We start from the raw sequence: 20,116 nt of genomic DNA on the forward strand, positions 1-20,116 counted from the left end.
TTTGCTCTGAGTGTATCAAACTGTCTCAGAGGGTTGCAGAACTTCAGGAAAGAATCCATACCTTACATTCTATAAGGGAGGAGGAAGAATATCTGGACTCGATTCTTGCCACACAAACCGCTGACAAAACCGTCCCTGTGACTGGCAAAGAAAGAGACGTTTCTCTCCATTGTCGCTGGGATGTACTGGGGGCAAAGCCTAAGCTCATCTTGGCCTCAACTCCTAATCCTGTTAACAACAACAATGATAAGGGCTGGACTCTTGTTCGGGGGAAGGAACGTAGCAGAAACCAGTACAGCAGCGGCGGCAAGCAGCAATCTTCAGAACAGAACATTCTTCTCGATAACAGATATGAAGCTCTTGCCTCAACTGAAGTAGCAGAAACTGAGCAGTCTCATCACAACATACTGCCTCCCTCTCCAGGACATCAAGGACATCAAACGCACCCCAATCAGCATCAGAGATCCGACTCCAGTCTGGCTGCTAAGCTTGCAAATAACTCTGGCCATTCGCGGACCAACCACCAGGCTGCCAACTGTGTTAGCCAGCAGCATGCTAACAAGCATGCTAAGAGGGTTAGCCATCGGGATGCTAACCATGTTGGCCATCGGGGTGGTAACCATGTTGGCCATCGGGGTGGTAACCATGTTGGCCATCGGGGTGGTAACCATGTTGGCCATCGGGGTGGTAACCATGCTGGCCATCGGGGTGGTAACCATGTTGGCCATCGGGGTGGTAACCATGTTGGCCATCGGGATGCTAACCATGTTAGCCGCCGAGGCATTAATGGTGAAAGAAGACGAGGAACACCGCCACAGCCCAAAACGCTGCTAATTGGGGACTCAGTCATCAGAGATGTATGGAGTAACAGTATTAAGGTCTTTTGCTTTCCTCGTGTTACTGTCTGTGAAGTGATACCCATGATTCCACACATATTGCATGACCATCCAGCTACGGAAAGACTGATTGTACATGTCGGCTCTAGCGATGTTTACAAACAACAGTCTGAGATACTGAAACAGGATTTTAACCATCTGTTCGACATTCTGGAGTTTTCCCAGTGTGAAGTGTTCATTTCTGGACCGATACCAACTGCACGTCGAGGCAGTGGTCACTTTACCAGACTGCTGGCTCTAAACAGCTGGCTCACTACAGCCTGTGCACATCGGAAGGTAAACTTCATTGACAATTTCAACATTTTTTGGAGGCGTCCTGAGCTTTTTAAACCTGATCAGCTTCACCCTAACAGGGCTGGGACTCAAATGCTTGTGGATAATCTAATGTATGGAATCACTCACATGCGGAATCTGCACCAAACCGCAAGCAGTAACGTCAGTAATGTCAGTCAAAGGAGCCCACCATCTCCTGTCAGAGAATCTGTCCACAGTCTCAGAGGTAAACTCCAGGAGATTGAAGAGGTTCTGCAACACTACAGTCTGCTGTCTTGCAGGAACTCACCCACTTCTCCTGCACACTCAGTGAATTCTCAGGTCTGACACGCTGGAACCCATGCTCCTAGTCAGTGCTACATTCCAGTTATTTTAAATAGCCGGTGGCATGGCTCTCAGAATCGAAATAAAAATGTAATCAAAAGAAAACATAAGGGTACAAAACATTGTAACAAACAAAATTTGATCCCAGTGAAATGCACAAGTGATGTAAGCGATGCTGATCAAACACATCAAGTCTTCAAAGTCTCCTTACTAAACGTCCGCTCACTCACAAACAAGTCTTTTATAATAGCTAAATTAATTGAAGATTACTGTCTGGACTTTCTTTTTCTAACAGAGACTTGGCTTGATAGCAATGGAGCAATAGTGCTAAATGAAGCTTCACCTCCCGACTTTAACTATTTTAATGTCTCTAGAGTAAATAAGAGAGGTGGTGGTGTTGCATGTTTTTACCATAAAGCATTCCGATGTAAGCAGATCTCATTAGGGGAACATCCTACATTTGAATATCTGGCAGTGCAACTCAACAGTACTTATTCAGTTCTTTTTATTGTTATCTATCATCCTCCCAGACTACATGCAGATTTTCTTGAAGATTTTGAAGAAATGCTTTCAAGGATTTTAATTGATTTTGATTATGTTTTAATTGCTGGGGATTTTAATATTCACATGGATATATCCACAAATCCAATCACTTCAGAATTCATGAGGATGCTTAACTCTTTTGATCTCATACAGCATGTATCAGGCCCAACTCATAAGCATGGCCACATTTTAGATTTGGTCATTTCTAAACGTATAGAGGTTAATAATACTGAAATTACTGATGTTGCAATCTCTGACCATTTTGGTGTATTTTTCAACATGTCATTATCTACTAGAACACTCAGTGAAAAGCGCACAATAACCAAGCGTTATCTCAGTGCTGGCAGTGCCGTGGCCTTCACAGACATGATACAGTCCCTCCCTCCCCTCTCAGAAAATGGGTATGAGCTAGTTGAAACATTCACACACAGAGTTAGGAACTGTATTGATGCTGTGGCACCAAAGGTAACTAAAATAATCTCTGGTAAAATTAAGATGCCCTGGAGAAACACTCCATCTATTGTAAAATTTAGGCAAGATTGTAGGCAGGCTGAGAGACGTTGGCGAAAGTCAAAATTGCAAGTACATTTTGATATTTATAAAACAACATTGCAGAATTACAACAGTGAAGTGAAATCAGCAAGGAAAAACTATTTCTCTACCTTAATCAATTCATCCAATAATAACTCAGCTGTCTTGTTCAGAAGCATAGATCAGCTAGTAAACCCCACCTCCTGTGGCTTCCCTGAGACTGTTTCAGTTGAAAAATGTGAGGAGTTTGCTATATTTTTTAGGGACAAGATTACTAGTATAAGGCAGAACATAGCAACAAGCACTAATAGACCATCAACCCTTATATCAGTTACTCAGCCTAACTTTAATATGTCTTATTTCCAAGAAGTTGACATGGTAACACTACTTGATGTGATTTCATCACTAAAATCCTCTACTTGTGAACTGGACCCTTTACCAACAAGCTTTTTCAAGCAGGTTCTGAGCTCATTAGCAAATGAAGTTCTAACGATTGTTAATCAGTCTCTGCAATTGGGTGAATTCCCTAAAATTTTTAAAACTGCAATGGTTAAACCACTATTAAAGAACAGAAATCTTGATCCCACAATTCTTAATAATTATCGACCTATATCTAACCTTTCCTTTCTTAGCAAAATCATTGAAAAAGTAGTGTCAATTCAGTTGAATGACTATGTCAAAGTAAATCAAATAAATGACACTTTTCAATCTGGTTTCAGAGCTCTCCACAGCACTGAAACAGCCCTAGTTAAGGTAGTAAATGACTTGAGATTGAATAAGGATGCAGGCAAACTCTCAGTCCTTTTTCTGCTAGATTTAAGCGCCGCTTTTGACACCGTTGATCATGAAATACTTCTTGATCGACTACAGAGCTGGGTAGGCCTTAGTGGCTTAGTCTTAGACTGGTTTAGATCGTACCTAACTGGGCGTGATTACTATGTAGCATTAGGTACCTCTTCCTCCAGACGTCAAAAAATAACTTGTGGCGTCCCCCAAGGATCAATTCTTGGGCCGTTACTATTCAACCTATATATGCTTCCGTTACCACACATCATTAATAAACATGGTATTAGTTATCATCAATATGCAGATGACACTCAACTTTATATTTCGCTAGAACCTAAAGCCCTAAAATCAATTTGCTCACTGTTTGACTGCATAGATGATATACAGACATGGATGTCTGACAATTTTCTGCAGTTAAATAAACAGAAGACAGAGGTTCTTGTTCTTGGCAGTGATTCACAAAGGAATGATGTCCAGACTTATTTAAATCAAATGAATCTGAAAGCCAGACAATGTGTTAAGAACCTGGGCGTCACCTTTGATAATGAGCTCAGCTTCAAATCACACATCATGACTACATGCAAGACAGCTTACTTTCATCTTCGAAACATCGCTAAGGTCCGAGATATGCTCTCTCCTGCTGACAGTGAAAAACTTGTCCATGCATTTATCACATCAAGGCTAGATTATTGTAACGCTGTTCTATCTGCTCTTCCAAAGAGCTCTATTTCGCACCTACAGCGAGTTCAGAACGCGGCTGCAAGGGTTCTGACCCGCAGGAGAAAGAGAGATCATATTACACCTGCACTCCACTCACTGCACTGGTTACCTGTCAGCTTTAGAATAGATTTTAAGGTTCTAGTCATGGTTTTTAAATGTCTTCATGGTCTTGCCCCTCTTTACCTAAGTGAAATGATGGTTAGATATGTTCCAGTCAGGTCTCTCAGGTCTTCAAACAGTAATCTACTGGTGATTCCTAAAAGCCGATTAAAGATTGGCGAGGGTGCTTTTAGCCACTATGGCCCAAAGCTCTGGAATTCTCTTCCTGAAGAGCTCAGAGGCATTTCATCCTTGCATAGTTTTAAGAGCAGTCTCAAAACATTCCTGTTTAGATCCGCTTTTAGTTAAGAAACTCTGTCTTAATAGTTTTATCTTATTTACTTTACTTTTTATTATCTTACTTCACTTTTTACTTTTTATGTTATCTTAATATTTTTATCTTTAATTTCTTTTAACATTTTCTTTTTGTCTTTTTGTCTTTGTCTTATCTCCTTTTAATGTTTCTTTTATTTATACTGTAAAGCACTTTGAGTTACATGTATGTATGAAAGGTGCTATACAAATAAAGATTATTATTATTATTATTATAAAATAACTGTATTTTGTATATTATATTTTTATATGGCTTGTGTAAACTAGACCTATCTGGGTCTGTTTTCAGGTGCCTTATGAAGTTTGATGTGGTCATATGGTACTCCAGCCTAAACCAATCCAGCCTTGTTGACATTTGATGCATTTTCTCCAATTTCCCGCTCACGATAAGCAGATGTTGTGATATGTCGCGAGAAAAGGGGCTGTGTCCCAAACAGAGGTGTCAATTCCAGGTTCAGAAAGTAAAAGTCCTCACCAGGATTTTGCTCAGGCTTCCTGGATTGTGTTGATTTCACTAATTTTACCAGGATTGCACTAATTAGAAAATCTAGCAAGCTTGAGCAAAATCCTGGTGAGGACTTTTACTTTCTGAAACTGGAATTGACACCTCTGGTCTCAAATAACGGAAACAAAAGTAAGGAATTATGGCAACATAAGCACACAAAGAACGTTGTTTTTTTATTTTTTTTGATAATGGACTCACTCTTACTGTTCACAGGTAATTTTGGAGGAGTCAAAGTCGAGTTGAGAGTTGTTAGGGATGAGTTTCAAGTCAAGCCTGAAGTCTTTTTCTAGGCGATTTGAGTGCAACTTCGACCCAAGTCGCTCACTCGAGTGCCCATTTCTGATGTGTAGTGGTTGCGCTTGTCTCTAAACTGAACCTTCCCAATATTACATTGTAGCAGTGGTAGAATACAGGGATAATTTACAAACCCAGTTATGATGTCAGACATGGAAACCAACCTCCTCTGGGTCCCTCAGGGTAATGATGCTTAGTAAAAAGTCAGTACATTATAATGCTTTGAGACCTGTGATGGTGAAGACTGGAGCAGGACCACTTCTGTATCTGGAGGCAAAATCCTAATAAATCTGTCTATGAACTTTGTAAGGCTTTGCATCAAATAGTGGCACAAACCTATCCAACAGTGGATAAGCATACTTGAGATTTGTAAGATATACACCATTTCATAGCTCATTTTGCTACTGAGAATTTTAGTATAGATTTCATAGTGTGAAGACCAATACCCACAATTCTGGTAATACTTTGGCTGGAAATATGGAGTTGTTGAAAGATCTGGCATGTGCACGGGTAGTTTCTGTAGAAGTGCGTGAAGGAAGTTGCAGACCATGATGCAAAAAATTGTATTGAGATTTTGGTTGGGGTTATAAAAATGTGCTGTATTTTGTCAATTGTGATTTTTACACAGCAATCGAAATTTGTCCTCCGCTTTTAACCCATCTGTGCAGTTAGAACACACACACACTAGTGATTACTAGGGGGCTGTGGATCACACGTGCCCAGAGTGGTGGGCCACCCTAGCCCGGGGAGCAGTTGGGGTTAGGTGCCTTGCTCAAGGGCACCTCAGTCATGGCCTCAGGTCTGGGAATCGAACCCACGACTCTCCAGTCACAAGACCAGTTCCCTACCACCAGGCCATGACTGCCCCAAAGAGAACTGTCAAGATAAAGAACTGTCAGGAAGTGAAACATTTAAGGGGCCTAGCAGATTCTGCTAAATCTACCTTCTTTAACTCTCACTGTCAAGAAAGTGTAGGACAGTCAGAGGTGGTGTCAGTCCATCCTAGTTGTACTTTGAAGTAAAGGGTTCATAATGATTGGGGTGGTTGTTAGTGGTCTGGCCATGACTGTTGGCAGTGTCCCTATTCAAATCAAATCAAAGTTTATTTGTATAGTGCTTTTCACAACACGTCACAAAGCGCTTTACAGGATTTAAAAGGTTAACAATACTATGGGTCCAGAACCCTAATGAGCAAGCCAAAGGCGACAGTGGCGAGGAAAAGCTCCCTATGATGGTGGGGAATAGGAAGAAACCTCGGGAGAACCAAGACTCAGAAGGGAACCCATCCTCCATTGGGTGGCCCGTTAACACACAAATTACACAAAATACAGACAAATACACAAGTCACACACAAATCACACAATCAGACTAAGTAAAGGTAAAAATGAAAGTTCTGGGTTTTGATATTGTCACTGTAAATGTCTGTTGATGAACGCCAGGCATTTCATTCCTGGTATTGTAGGCTCCGACTGCAATGTTACTCTCCAGGTGAACCTCGGAGAAAAGATACGTGATGTAGTAAATATGTAACAGATTAATCAAAGGCCAAACTAAACAGGTAAGTCTTTAATCGAGTTTTAAACATTGAGACTGTGTCTGAGTCCCGAATAGAGGCAGGAAGATTATTCCACAATTGTGGAGCTTTAAAAGAAAAGGCTCTTGCACCTGCTGTGATCTTTTTGATCCTAGGAACAGTTAGGGCGTACTCACACTAGGCTCTGTGATCCGGGCCCGGTTCCCCTTCCCGTGCCCGGATCAGTTAACCGTGCTCGGGCCTGCTTGAAGAGGTGGGCCAGGGCACGATTCGCGTCTTGGTGCCTCGTCTGATTGGTTCATTTCGCTGGAACTCAAACATGACGTCAGTGATGCGACCCTCACGTTAAACAGTCATAGTGGCAAAGCGATTAGCAGACAATCGTTGTGTTAAATTATTGATAAATCTGTGCTTGCACCGTGTTTCTGCACTCCCAAAACGACTCCAAAAATACAATAAAAAGAGAATTGTGGAGTCCATAGTGTTGTGCGAGCGCGCTTTTTTTCCAAATAAAGTCACGTTGTGATGACGTAAGCGTGCTCGGGCCGGCTTGATAAAGCCAGTGTGAGTGCAGGCCAGAGGGGGAGTGGGGAGGGGGCAGCACGGAACCAGCAAACCGTGCCTAGTGTGAGTACGCCCTTAATAACCCTGCATCCTGCGAGCGAAGTGAACGTGCTGGGTTATATTGTTCAATAAGTTCACTAAGATAGTCTGGACCTAAGCCATGCAGCGTTTTATATGTTAACAAAAGTATTTATACGGAATCTAATTGGCAGCCAGTGTAATGACGATAGTACGGGACTAATGTGATCAAACTTTTTAGTTTTTGTTAAAACTCGTGCTGCTGCATTCTGAACCAGCTGGAATTTGTTTATCGATTTACCAGAACATCCAGCTAGGAGACTGTTGCAATAATCTAAACGAGAGGATATGAATGCATGGATTAGTTTTTCCGCATCACTAGTAGTATTTAACATGTTTCTAATTTTAGCAATGTTGTGCAACGCTACCCTAGTTATATTATTAATATGTGTATCGAACGAGACATCTGGGTCTATTGTGACGCCCAAGTTCTTTACCTCTGCGCTGGGGGTTATAGTAAAAGAATGTAGATTCAATGCTACATTACGTATCTGGTCTCTCGCAGCCCTAGACCCAACTATTATTAATTCTGTTTTATCTGGATTTAGTGCTAGAAAGTCACACGCCATCCAATGTTTTATCTCTTCTACACATTTCTCGATTTTACTGTTTGCGCCTAAATCATCGGGTTTTGCCGATAAATATAGCTGAGTGTCGTCTGCGTAGGAATGGAAACTGATGTTGTGCTTATGCATAATCTCGCCTAAGAGTAACATGTACAGTGTGAATAGAAGTGGTCCTAGGACTGTCCCTTGTGGGACATCATATTTAACCTGCACAGATTTAGAGGTTTTATTATTAACACTTACACATTGGAAGCGGTCAGTCAAATATGATCTAAACCAGGAGAGTGCGACTCCTTTAATACCTACCGTGTTTTCTAGTCTATCCAGCAAAATGTTGTGGTCTACAGTATCAAAAGCTGCACTAAGATCTAACAGTATAAGGAATGAGACGAGCCCATTATCGGCCGATATTAGTAAATCATTCACTACCCTGAGTAAAGCTGTTTCAGTGCTGTGGTTTGGTCTAAATCCTGATTGGAACTTTTCATGGATACTATTTGATTGGAGATAGTGGTTTAACTGACTGGAAACTGCTTTTTCTAGAATTTTAGAGATAAATGGGAGATTAGAAATGGGCCTATAGTTGGCTAGAATCTGCGGATCGAGATTCTGTTTTTTAATCAAGGGTCTAATTACGGCGCATTTTAATTGTTTGGGCATGTACCCTAGGTTAAGGGAGGAGTTAATCATATTAAGTAAGGGCCCTGTAATAGCTGGGAGTAGGTCTTTAAATAGACGAGTTGGAACTGGGTCGAATATACATGATGTTGGCTTAGACAAATTAATCAGTGTTGTGAGCTCTTTTTGCGATATAGGATCGAAGCCATTTAACTCAGTAATATTTTTGGATGCGTAGTTACTAATAACTAAACTACTGGGGTTGGATTGGAGGGTAGGCTGCGATGTTTTATGACTCTGTAGTCGGATATTATCTATTTTATTATTTTAAAAGTTTAAAAATTCATCGCTAGTGTGTGTAAGTGCTGTATTAGAACTAGTGTCGTTGATATTTCTTGTTAGTTTAGATACCGTCGCGAATAAAAATCTAGGGTTATTTTTGTTGTTTTCTATTAGTGTCGAATAGCAGACATCCCAAGTCTCCCGGAAGCTGCGGGAGTCTCCCGCATTTCGGTAGTGTCTCCCTGATACCCGCGAGTCACATATAATCTCCCGGAATTCAGAACGAGTGACCCATACAAACGCGCACACGAAACGCGCATTCTCTAATCGCGAGTGGGAAGAAGAGAGAGGGGGTTCTGATTGGCCTGTTCTCCGCTCAACAACTTTCACTTGCCACCCCCATACCCCCCCCCCCCCTTCACTCAACAACTTAACCTCGGAGGGTGGGGGGGGGGGGGGGGGGGGGGGGGGGTAATAACCTCCCTGAAATCAACTTTTAAACTTGGGATGCCTGGCATAGTATGCGCCTCTAGCTTTTATTAGGGTATGCTTATATTTGACTATGGCGTCTTTCCATGTGATTCTAAACACTTCTAGTGAGGTGGATTTCCATTTTCGCTCTGCTGCTCGAGCTGCCTGTTTTAGAAGACGTGTGGTCGTCATACCATAGAGAAAGCTTTTTCTCCCTAATTAATTTTGTTTTAACTGGAGCTACACTGTCTAAGGTATTGCTGAGTGTGGAATAAAACTGTTGTGTTGCCTGTTCCAATTCATTGGGCTGCAGTGGCATAGTGTTCAGTAGCTCTGGCAGTACGTTTATAAATGTTGCTGCAGTGTCGGATGTGATAGTGCGCGTGGTTTTTGTATGGCGCATCTGATGTACATCGTATAAAGCCATTTCATATATTAGTCAGTCCCCCCAGGATTTCGCGGGCCTTTTTTGTGATTGTTGCGGGCTAAAATGTTTGATGTTGCGGGTGTTTTTAAAAAAAATTGCGATGGAAGTTGCGGTGTGTTTTTGCTTTTTTGTGAGTACATTACAATAGGGAGTAAATGTTGTATGGTTTCCTCTATTTAGTAGTCCATTTTAATTATCTATTTACCTATTTATTCAGGGTTGCTAACTTTTCAAGATCGCTTGAAGTGAGATTTGAACCTTTTGGGGGGGGGGGGGGGGGGTGGCGAACATTAATTGTTGACGGTGAGGGGGGGCGGGGTTAGCGAACGTAAGTTGTTACCGGGCGGCCTGTAAAATGGACACAAATTAAGTATTATATCGACATCGATCGCCAGTGGTTGGCGCCAGATATGGATCAGAGATAAATAAATTTTATCTCTGACTTTAAACTTAATCTCAGTTCAAAGTTTAAACTTATAAACTTTATCTCAGACCCTCGCCGCTTGCGTGCGCTGCAGTGACTTCGCGGGCTACCGTTGCATTGTGGGGAATGTAGTGTTTGTGGGTGCAAAACACCATCGGGCGGCTGTGGCCTGCGGGCCGGTTCTAATAGTAATTAAATATCATCCAGGGGGCCATAGATAATCAATTCGCGGGTCGGATCTGGACAGTTTATCCCCGTTTTCATGTAGTGTACCGGGATACTGCTTTTCCCGATCTTTTTGCCGTTATTTTCGTCGCTCATGCTGCTTTCAGTCTGCTCCTCTTGAACGTATATACGGAGGTAAGGCGGGAGTTTGTCGACGTCACATCAAGACGACATCAGTGATTGGTCAAATTTGCGGGAAAGTTGCGGTGATTGGCTGAAGTTGCAACACCGCCCTAAATTCGCGGGGTTTGCTTGAAGTTGCGTTGAAGTTGCAAATCGCAACATCGCAACTTTCTGGAGGGTCTGATTAGTAGGGAATGATCTGAAATGGCGTCATTTTGGGGGATGACTGCCAAATGTTCTATGTTTAATCCGTAAGTAAGTATTAAGTCTAAGGTGTGTTTACAGCGGTGGGTAGGCCCTGTCACATTTTGGGCTATACCTACTGAATCTAGTATGGAGTCGAATGCGATTTTCAGTGGGTCTGATTCATTTTCATAATGAATGTTGAAATCACCCACAATTACAAATCTCTCGATGGTTAAGACTAGTTCCGAAAGAAACTCAGCAAATTCCTGAAGAAATTCTGAGTAGGGACCCGGCGGTCGATAGATGGTCACTAATTTAAGCTTTGTTTTATTGCCTATAAGATTATTGCCTATTTCACCTATCAAAGCCTCAAATGAGTTAACAGAGGTTGTTGGTTTTACAGTAAAACCTATATCTGTGTCATATATTGTGGCTACTCCACCTCCACGCCCTGTGATAAGGGGCTGATGTACATAACTGTATCCAGGAGGAGCTGCTTCATTAAAACTTACATATTCGTCTACTCTAGCCCATGTCTCTGTTAAACAGAGTGCATTTAGTCTGTTATCTGAGATTATTTCGTTCACCATCACAGCTTTTGGTGCAAGCGATCTAATGTTTAGAAGTCCTAGCCTTAGCTTAATATTGCTGCTCACTTCATGTTGATTATTTAATTTAAATTAGATTATTTTTTAGTGATGTGGGCATAGAAGGCCAAATGTCCACCCCCATATTTCTCCCATTTGTGTCCTCTGCTCAGTTAGTGATTCATGCATGGCTATCAATGTTGCGAATAATGCAGTAAAAAAATAATGGCGGTAGGTAACAACGTCATTTTGTCAGTAAGGGGATAATATAATTAATTATTTTTCCTGTCGTTACAACGCCGTTGACGTTACTGGTCCTTAAAAGCGGTGCGTTACTATATATATATATATATATATATATATATATATATATATATATATATATATATTTTATATAATGCGAGCTGACTGCTGCCCAGACTAGTGAGGAGTAACAGATCTCGATAGGTCACAGTTCTCGATGCAACACCTGTTTAACTTATCAAGTCAGTAAGCGATTGGCTGAGGCAGCGTTATGGTAGCCAATCAGAGCCAGTGTTTTTACACGCGTGCCGAAGCACACCGGTGACACACCAAAACGGAGAAGAGGCAGAAATGGTGAGTCAGGAGTAAGCCGAAGAAAAATTTGCATTTTCAAGGTGGTGATATAAACATTATTTAAAAAAATACTTGAAGTTCCTGAATGTCAACCAGACTGGGTATTTGATTTATATAATTAAGAATATAGGTTTTATTGTTAAGTTTACTTCTGTTGAGAGAATTTAATTTAATTTGATAGATGTAAATGCACTTTATATAGTGTAACTGTTTACTTTTTTTTTTTTACACAAAGATTTGGGATTTTAAAGGATTTTATCCTGCACTTGTCTGTTGATGTGCAATATCAAAAGTTAAACACCTTTCTGATCTACTCATTTCAACTGACTATGAAAACTGCTTTTTCAAAAAATCCTTATTCATTGGCATGCAACTTTTTTTTTACTGTAATGCAAATAGGGGTTACGAGTTACTTTTATTATAAGAAATTTCATTTACTAACTCAGTTACTTTTTTGAACAAGTAGTGAGTAACTATAACTAATTACTTTTTTAAAGTAACGTTCCCAACATTGATGGCTATAGTGACTATAAGAGAGCTGTATCTGATGCTAAAGTGGGTAGTATGGGAATTAGAGGTGTATTCAACTAAGGATTTTCATAGTCGAATCTGATTATTCAGATTTTCCCTTTAGTCGACTATTAGTCGAATCGGGGTATTTTTTTTCTAGAGCACCTTAAACGGGATTCTCATTCAGGACTTTTTTCCACTTCAAAGTAAAAACCTAAAACACTCAGATAAATGAATAAACATGGTAGGTTGACTTTATTCAGCTTTTATTTGTTTACTTATTTATTTTTTAATGAAACGTTAGAGAACATTAACAAAAAATCGGCGTCAGTGCGAAGTGCGCATATCGAACTGACAGGCACTGTGCAAAATGTCAAAAATATTTTAAATAAAATATGCCTGCCTGAAAAAATAATAATTGCCACACAACAGCAAACAAATTATAAGTAAAGGTTCAAGTAACGAGGTTTAAAAAGCAAACAACAACTATGCTGTCCTCACTAAAGGTTGTTGCAGGCAACGTATTTTTAGCTATACAGCTAGCTTAACATTATATTCTCCAGCCATGCATCCTCCAAGGAACAGACACGTTGTTGAATTCGACAGGATTTAATGCAGGAAAATATGTAATTTGTAAAACTGCAAAAAAGGACGCAAAATACAAACTGGTAAGTATCTGAGTAAATACTAAGTAATCAATGCTTTAACAACTAAACACCAATGCACCTATATGAATCAACAGCAAACTGACTATTTCCAAAAGCTGTACTCAACTCAAATATTAACATAAACACGTTAATATTAGTGTAAACAAAGTAAAACTTACAGTCGAAGCCGTTTCGTGGGCTTTAAGGCAAAGGATTAAAAGGATTGCAGAGCTGAGCTGGTCATGAAGAGTCCACAGAGAAACAAAGGCGTTCTTGACACTACTTCCTGTTCAATAAAGTTATCTGCAATCACCACTAGGTGGTGCTAAAGACTATACAAAAGAACCACTCAAACGAATCCAATACAACAACAAAAAAACTTTATAGCCCTACTTGCCAAGACGCACCGCGACGAGACGAGACCACACGACCGAAACGACAAACGCCATGTTGGTTGTTGTCGTGCGAAATGAAAGACGTTGATGACATAACTTGCACTTTACTTTGTTTGATTCATCTTCATCTTTTTCAAGATACTTTTGAAGTTTTTTTAGTAGCCATTATAATCTCGGCAGATGGACGTTCATGACGTTCGAATCAGCGAATATTGCAGGTCACCCTAATGGGAATTGTAATTTATTTGCTTTCTTAGCCTTAAAAATAGTTATTGGTGGATGATATTCCCTCCCAAGAGGTAGACTATATTTTGGTTCTGATTTCCTTTCAATGTAGCTTTTGAGATCTGGTACCCTACATGCAGAGGTGGGTAGGAATGCGTTACATTTACTCAAGTAGTTTGGGGAAAAATTACTTGTGAAAGTAATTTTAATATGAAAGACTTCTACTTTTACTTGAGTAAATATGTGGCGACGTTTACTCCGTTACAATCGGATTTGCGCCGCGCGCTACCGTTACTTTAGTTTTGTAAATAATTCGTCTTTTCAGTGAGAAGACTGACCAACATCTCGCCGCCTGAGTATGTATGACCAATCAAATGAAGCCGGTCGGTCACGCGATCGCATACGCAAACCTTCTCCACCGTTAGTAAGAAAGTGACAGAAAAACCTCCCGAGCATCCCTGACCTCATACAGCCAATGTTCACATTACAAACGTGTAAAAGGGACAGTTATATAATGCGCTGTCAGTTGTGTCTGCCAAAACGTGTGGACATTTCAGCCTACAAGAACTCGACGTCAAATTAGAGGAAACACGATGCGATACGTTTGCCGTATGTATAATTTTGACTTCTTTGTGTAATGCTATATCTCTGTTACAACTGGTGGCATTATTTTGTATGATGTAATTATTAAATGTAACACAGTGCAATACTAAAACCTGTTCAAACTCTGTGAGTGTGCACACTAGCAATATATGATGATTAAGTTGAACCAAAGTTTGCTACAAATTGATTCAGTTGACGTCAAGTTGTAGCTACACGTAGGCTATTGGCCTACAGTCTCCTCAGTTATGTGCCTTTGAGGAACACATTGAAATTACACAGGCCTAATAATTAAGAACAAACTAAAATACACATTATTTAAAATAAATAATATTTATATATTATATTTAATTATAATTAATTATTTTCGTTATCATTAAAAGTCATTGTTTTCTAAATTACTTCATGTTTTCCATGATGTAATTTACTGACACGAGACAGTACTCTGCATTTATTCACTACTTGAGTAGCTTATAATCAAAGTACTTTTAAACTTTTACTCAAGTAAATTTTTAGAGGCATACTTTTAATTTTAATTGAGTAAAATTGTTGAATACTCTACCCACCTCTGCCTACATAGAGTTATAGGTAGAGAGCAAAAATATATAGCTAGTATTGGCTCTACTGACTCTAGTAAAACAGTTAGCTATTGCTAAGAAGGGCTTATGGCAATCTGCATGACTGTGCTCAAGTCAACGCAGTCAATCAATTTAAGTGTTAAGGGAACCACTTTCACATTTGCGCCAGACACATGCAGCACTAGATAGATACTAGAGAAGTGAATTCTAGTAAACTACGTCCTCACTATGTTCCTCATTATTAGCAGCATTCAGTGGCTGCACAATTAAAGATAATGCAGGGCACCGGTATCGTTCCTCCCTCGATTAGCTGTTGGGCCGTCCTTGTCGTTTTGGATGGTAGCCTGTGGTGGTGTGTGGATTGCTGCTAGCTCGTTGATGGATGCTTTTGCTCGAATCGATGATGCTTTATGTCAGTAGTTTTCAATCTGTTGGCTTGCAGATTGCTGATCATCATTATCATCGTTCAGCAATCTCAGCAGTGGTACTGCTAGGGTCCCAATGTTTCTTTTTGTTTTGCAAAGTAAAAAAAACCCAATATAGGCCTACGTAGATATAATGGATATTTTGTAATTATTAGCAAAAAAAAAAAAAAAAACATATATAGGTCGAACTCGTTGGTTGCTCTGGCATTGTAGTCATATGACCAATAAAGTTATATGGTGGATTAGCAAGATTGTTACATTAGTTCAGGGGTGTCCAACTCATTTTCACTGCGGGCCACATCAACATAATCGTTACCCATAGAGGGCCATATGTAACTTGTAAATGTAACTACTACTTAAATGTTAAATAACTCTGAATTTATTACTTATTCAAGTTACAAATATTCCATATATATTTGCATAGATGTAAAAAATATGATTGCTTGTTGCTCTGTTATTATAACATAAATCCTTTTAATTTGTTAGGTTATGAAACCCACATTTCTCCTTCAATCAATGATCAATCTATCCAAGTGAATAAAGAAAAATAACATCAAAGATATTTACTTTGTTCAAAACTTAAAATATCAAATAACTGAAAATAGCAATTGTGCTTGAAAAACGCTGCTTCTTAAAAAGACTTTGAGGCGCTGCAATTTCTTCAGCCACAACAAAGCTAGCTTTTATTGCCACATTGTTTGTGGTTGTGAACACATTCTGTTGTGATTGCAGTTTGCCTTTTAATTCTTTGGCAATTTGTTGCTTTTATTGATGGCTAATTTTGGCATACTTAACTCCATTTTTGGTCTCAAAATGCAGACGTAGATTGTACTTTTTGACAACCGCCACCGTTTCATAACACAAAAGACATACCGGTTTTTCTCCTTGAAGCACAAACGTATTAGCTTTCTCATCTTTCCTCAAACACCCTTCCATCTGCATCTATTTTTCTTTTCCTGGACATTTTAGGATCATTATTTGTATCTCTCAATTACACTTATTGGGAAAATTGCATTGATATGGAAACACTGCAGTGTCGAGATGCCGTCACTTTACAGGTAACATAATTGTGGGAAATTTAGTTTTTGGTCATGGCACGTGTTTGACTTCCTTTTTTGGACAATTAGTGTTTTTTAAGCTCTTGCGGGCCACATAAAATGACACGGCGGACCACATTTGGCCCGCGGGCCTTGAGTTTGAAACCTGTGGATTAGAGTCTGAATGAAATGTTTCTATCATCATGGAAGAGTTTGTGTGATTGTGCAGTTGAAATTCAATAGTCTTCATTGATTGTTGTGTTTTATTTGTTTACTGTGTTTTGTGGTGGGTTAAGTAGGCCCTGAGCTGCACACATTTGAGAACCCTTGCTTTAGATGGTTTGAGTGAATCTTGCTCAGTTTCCACCCTACAGCCTTTAGAGTAATCTCTTTGCCACATAACTGCATTACTGGGGCAGACCCTAAAACATGATCCGACTCTAAAAACAAACCAGGGCTTGGATAGCAAAGACAAGCTTAAGACAACAATGACAACAATAATGACACTGACTCCCAGAGTGTGCAGTGTTGGGTCATTAACACCCTGATGGACATTCCCCAGAAAATGGTCTGCGTTAAGATCAAACAGTAGCAGAGCTGGTAGTAGACATGTTGACATTCATCACAACTGACAGTGGTGAACAGTAGTCACATTTACATCCAAATGACAAGCGAATTTGTACACTGTGTTTGTGTGTTCCCCACTCAGGTGTCTCCAGCTGATGGTCGGCCCCTTTGTCCACACCTACCGGCAGACTGTGCGCAGGTACAGCTCACAGAGCACCGTGCAGATTAACCAGAATCCCAGCATCCTCAACCGAGTCCTCTTTGCGCACGTTCAGGTATGCCCAAGTCCCCGTGTGTGATTTTGTGTGAGTATGTGCGTACAGTGCCGTTTGTCTCAGCCTGTTCCACCTCACCTGCCCGCTGTACAATGAGTAAATGAGTTACTTTATAGAGCACAGAAAGGCACAGGCTAAAGGAGAGACTACCACTGCTGTCATGGGATGATGGGTACAGAGACTCGTGTTTGTGTCACAATTTGCAAACAAGAAATTTCACATCATGTTTAAAAACTTTCAATGCTATATTGCAATATCAGTCAGTGCCTGATTGAGAGGAATTTCTCTATGGTTCAAACACGTCTCAATAAGACAGATACTGTGCTAGATGTAAACTATCAGCTTTAATCTGTGATGTCTTCTTTTCTGTTCCACTGATGTATATAAAGTCAGTGGATGGAATTTCATAACCAGTGATTTTAAAAGCTGTATGCACCCACCATTTATATATTTATATACTAGACACATACTGAAAAGGTCAACACATTTTCCACTTCATTTCCTTTTTCCATGCAGTCACAAGTCACATCAAATTGCCTGAGCTTACAGAGAAAATAGCATTTCCGGTAATGAGAATCTGAAGAGTGGAAACCATACTATTTATTCTGACAACTTTCTTTGTATTTGACAGAAAAATAAAGAAACAAACAGATTCAAATCTGGTGGACAATAAGCCACTGAAGCTTTTCAAAGAGCCTTCAAGGTAATAATGGACTAAACGCTGAGCTATAATCTAAAAATATATGATTATGTGCATTTATACTTGGTGCCTTCAAGCTTTGCAAACAGTGTAAACTGAATGACTGCATCCTCAGTGGACCTCTTAATTAGATATGCAAACTTATACGTGTCTGTCACGACATTACAGAGATGAAAACAAATGGATCTTTCAAAACCCTTCCTAATAATAGAAGAGCTAAAGGTCTGTAATAATAGAGACAAGTTGCACAGGATTTCGTAGGACCTGGGGCAGTGGAAACAAACTTGCACATAATGGAACTTTTCTCCCTTTCTGCCAGACACCCACATACACATCCACACATATAGGCAGTATGTAGAGTCCTCACTGGCACGTTACAATATCTGTCAAAATAAAAGTGACGTCTGTCGCAACCAGCGGATCTGTGTCTCTTCCGTCTGCCGCCTCCCAGCGTCACACTCACACACTGACACTATTAAAATCCCCCAGATGAATACCAATGTTGACACACAAATCAACAAAAAATTGGACAAAATACCTTAAAATTCAAAAGAAGGAAGCTGAATTAGTTTGGTTCTGCTTGTACTGACTGGACCCACATTAAAAAAGTCCCTGTTTACATTGTCAGTAAGTTGAAGGAATGCAGAGCTCACAAACTAAAGGACAGATCCCCAGTTCTACAGAACCATAGCTCCACACATCCACAGTTCTACAGTACCACAGCTCCACATATCCACAGTTCCACACATCCGCAGCTCCACAGATCCATTTCCAACCCCTTTCTTTGACAGCCAGAACCTTCTCTTCCATTTGTTGTGAAAGTGCTGTACTGCCATATCTGATATCATGAACAGTGTTGCCATTGCTGTCTAATCTAGCAGTGTGATCTTGGCCTAACTGTACTGATAATTGACCATATACTGCCAACATGGCGGTAGCTTGTAGTAACTCGTATCTGACACTAATCAGTCTTTACTGAGTTTATACTAGCGATTCTGATCTAGTTCATTAAGGGATTGATACTCAGTTGATGAGCTGGGTCATAATGTTAGACATGCAGATCCATTAGAGTGGGCATGGTGACAGTAAAAATGTGCCAAAAGTCAGCAATCCAAGTCAATGATATAATGACCAGCAGTCAACTGGTACAAAGACAAAACATATATAGACAAACAAATGACCCTCAGGTGAGGCGATCATATGCCCCGCCCACCTGAGGGACAAACACAACAACAACAAGACAACTGCCACTGCGGACGGGGACGACCAGTAGGGGGCCCGCTGTACCGTGACAATTTGTATGCAACATGTATATATATATATATATATATATATATATATATATATATATATATATATATATATATATATATATATATATTGTACACTTTCAAACTTAACATTTTTGTTTGTCTTATTTGATTTGAAACTTGGCAAAACATTAACTCCATTTTAGAATGGGAAAAAATATAACGATTGCAGAGAAGTAAGCAGTTTGCCTTTAAACGTTGTGGCACATTGAATTGAACTTAATATGACCAAAAAAATTGGATTTCAGGTTGACTTTAAACCCAACAGTGGAATTTGCTTTTTCTTGTAGGGAATGTTCAGCCTGGTAAACATGAGTGAGTTGGTGCATTAGTTAGCTAAGCAAGGTCCATAAGGTGTTTGAGTGTTTCAAAGAATGACCATGCAAGCTAAAAAAATGTGAAGACTGACAACTCTTGGTTACTTGCTAGTCTAGAAGTGTGCACCATATAACAAAAATCTCATTCAATAATTTTGTCTTCACAATACACAAATCAGGGTGGGCTTAACAAACAAAACATAACTAAAACCAACTAACCACTAATGTCCCTTAAAAAAGAAAGAAAATAAAGTGTATGTCTTCTAGCCTAACTCTCTGATACATGGGTACCCGCCCCTACAATCTCAAACAAACAAAAAAAATAAATAAATACAAGACAGTAAGTTCAGTAAGCTCTAATTCCATAAATCCATAAATTCCATAAATCATCTGCTATCTACACTCACCGGCCATTTTATTAGGTACACCTTGCTAGTACCTTGTTGGACTCCCTTTTGCCTTCAGAACTGGCCCTACCATCTGAATGTCGCAGCAGAAATCGAGACTCATCAGACACTTAAATCACCTTTCTTCCCCATTCTGA

The 20,116-nt window shown here is 39.9% G+C and overlaps 1 long non-coding RNA gene across 1 annotated transcript; it reads left to right on the forward strand.

Annotated features, from left to right (window-relative positions):
- Positions 1 to 14,082: 14,082 nt before the first annotated feature.
- On the forward strand, positions 14,083 to 18,056 carry LOC143521019 (uncharacterized). Its single transcript, XR_013132592.1, has 3 exons — positions 14,083 to 14,372; positions 17,113 to 17,245; positions 17,877 to 18,056. It is a non-coding gene; the product is annotated as an uncharacterized LOC143521019 (long non-coding RNA).
- Positions 18,057 to 20,116: the final 2,060 nt, after the last annotated feature.

This window comes from Brachyhypopomus gauderio, chromosome 8, assembly GCF_052324685.1.
Source record: "Brachyhypopomus gauderio isolate BG-103 chromosome 8, BGAUD_0.2, whole genome shotgun sequence".
NCBI classification, from domain to species: Eukaryota; Metazoa; Chordata; class Actinopteri; order Gymnotiformes; family Hypopomidae; genus Brachyhypopomus; species Brachyhypopomus gauderio.